Here is a 2695-nt window from a genome sequence, read left to right on the forward strand (position 1 = left end):
TGTACAAAATTTATGTGTGTATTTATGATGGTATTTATGTGGAGGTTAACAAGATGAGTTTTTATTTTACAAGCTCTAAAGTATTATAATTTCAATGGACAGTAAATATGAAAGTTGTTGAATGGTGTGGATGCAATTTTATTGATAAAAATATTAAAATCTAAAATTTGAAAATGTACAACTTGTGACAATTATAACTGGGACCATACCAAGGACTTAAGAGACACACAGCTTCCAATATAACACAAAAATCACTAGAAAGATATATTTGTTAAAAAGAACATCTGGGCATCATATCAGGTACCAACTGTTTTTTGAAAATAGGTAATTTTCAGTATTGGTAGGAAATAAATACACTGTGAAAGAATTTTATTAGTGTTCATCAGTAGAAATGGACAGAGTATAGGGTAAAATAATGCCACAATTGTGATCATTGCCCCCAAACTTATCATTCTTTCATGTGTATAAAACTTACCATAAAGAGTGGCAAAGTTATTCAACAAATCAAAGAACACAAAGCTGTTTACAAGCAACAGGATTGTGTGAGGAGCTTTGCGTTCAGGAGACGACTTGGAGGAGAGGCTTGGGTTGCCGAGATGCTGGGCTCTCTTGCGGTACTTGTAGAGGAGGGTCACCATGTAGAGGTTGGTCCATACCATAATGGCCAGAAAGAGCAGGTCACTTGTTATGAAAATACTCAGGAATAATCTTGGGTTTGGGTACTTGGGTGGAAGACTTACACAGTAAACATGAGAATAACCATAATCAATATCAGTGTAATTAGTTTTTGCTATCATGGTCTTAATGAGGTGCATGTATATGACTATGTTGACAAGCCAGGAAAACAGGAAGGAGCAAAAAGTCCATTTACAGAGTCGAGGATTAAGCCATGCCCACTTAGAATTACTGGAAGTGATGGTCATGGCTTATAATGTGCTTAGGATAAAAGTGGTAGAGGTGGACATAGACCTGGTGACTCTGTAGACATACTCAACTGCCTTACAGCCAGAATCATCCAGAAAATTGGGCACTCCAAAGGATGATGTGATATATGGTTTAATAGAGAATATGATTGTCAATATATTGACTATCATCAGGTGCATGAAAATGGGATCAATGGGTCTGTTAAAGCAAGCTTTGACCAAGAATGTGTACACATACAGCATGAAGAGCAATGAGTTCCCTATGATACCCACACAGAACTCAGATAAGAAGAAAACCCCTAAGAGGATGTTGCTTGGAAATAACATCCCAGTCAGGCCTTCAGAGAAAATGAATCAGATTGACGTATAAAGCTAGTTACATACTGAGGTTTGTGGGAAAATATACTAACAGACACATCAAGAGGAGAGAAGTTTAGAAAAATGTCCAACTCCTTAGTATTTCAGGTCCAGATGCTATACTTCTGGGAACTGCATTTCAGGGAGTCTCGAGAGCCTCAAAAGATAGAAAGTATTGAAGCAGGTGGGCTCAAAGCAAAAATCTTCTGAGTGCTATTATATTAAGAAGCAGCATGCTAATGACCTGGAAGGCAAACTTGCATGTTATAAAGAGCTTTTATTCACTAGTCACAGCATATAATTTTTTAAAGAATTATTTTTGTCTTTTATGTATATGAGTGCACTGTAGCTATCTTCAGACACACCAGAAGAGGGCATCAGTTCCCATTACAGATGGTTGTGAGCCACCAAGTGGTTGCTGGGGATTGAACTCAGGACCTCTGAAAGAACATCTAGTGCTCTTAATTGCTGAGCCATCTCTCTAGCCCACACTATATATTTTTAAAGTCCCATTTGAAAGTTCTAATCTTTCCCAAGTAGACAGTAACATACATATCTGAACACTTTTGGAGAGTCATACTCTTAAACACTTCCAAGGTATTTATTTTTGATTTCACAACAGGGATGAGAGATGGTTCTGTGGTTAAGAGCACCAGCTGCTCTTCCAGAGAACCCAGAGCAGAGTCCAGTACTCATGTGGAAGCTAACCACTGTGAGCACATTTCCAGGGGATCTGGAGCCTTCCTCCTGCCTCTGTGGCACCAACATGCACACACTGCACAGACATATTTCAATGTTAAAAACAATTCTCAATGAAAGATTTTTTTCACTTGGGATTTGTTTCTGAGTCTAACCTTTGGGTTATTCTGGGGTCCCAATCCCTGTGTAGAGCTTCTATTATCAAGAACACAGAGACTTTTCAGAACAAGGGGCCACTCCTCCGTTCTTCTTGTACCTCTTTTGATGTGTGGATTATGTTGTTCTGAAAAGCCTCAGTGAAGCAGTATAGAGCAAAATCAGAACAGGGAAGTGGGAAGGGTTGGGTGGGAAAACAGGGAGAGGGAAGGGGACTGATGGGACTTTCGGGGAGTGCGGGTCCAGAAAAGGGGAAATCATTTGAAATGTAAATAAATATATCAATAAATTAAAAAAAAAGAACACAGAGACAAGTTGCTACTATGAAAGGCCCAGTGTTGAGCACATTCTTGGAGAAATTTTTTTCTATCACTCTTATTATTTGTAGGGAAATTAACAGAATTGCAGATCATTGTGTTATGTGGAATAAAGCAGTCTCACACAGATAAACATGACACATATGTGGAATCTGGAGGAGAAATTCACAAACCCAATGGGGAGACTTAGCCATGTGTGAGAAATGGAAGTGGTAGAGTGATACAGCAGGGAATTATGGGCAA

General features: G+C 38.7%; 1 pseudogene; it reads right to left on the reverse strand.

The window, feature by feature from the left end:
• Window positions 1-296: 296 nt before the first annotated feature.
• LOC127665692 (vomeronasal type-1 receptor 4-like) lies at window positions 297-1250 on the reverse strand (annotated as a pseudogene).
• Between the last annotated feature and the right edge of the window lie 1445 nt (window positions 1251-2695).

This window comes from Apodemus sylvaticus, chromosome 15 (genome assembly GCF_947179515.1).
Source record: "Apodemus sylvaticus chromosome 15, mApoSyl1.1, whole genome shotgun sequence".
NCBI classification, from domain to species: Eukaryota; Metazoa; Chordata; class Mammalia; order Rodentia; family Muridae; genus Apodemus; species Apodemus sylvaticus.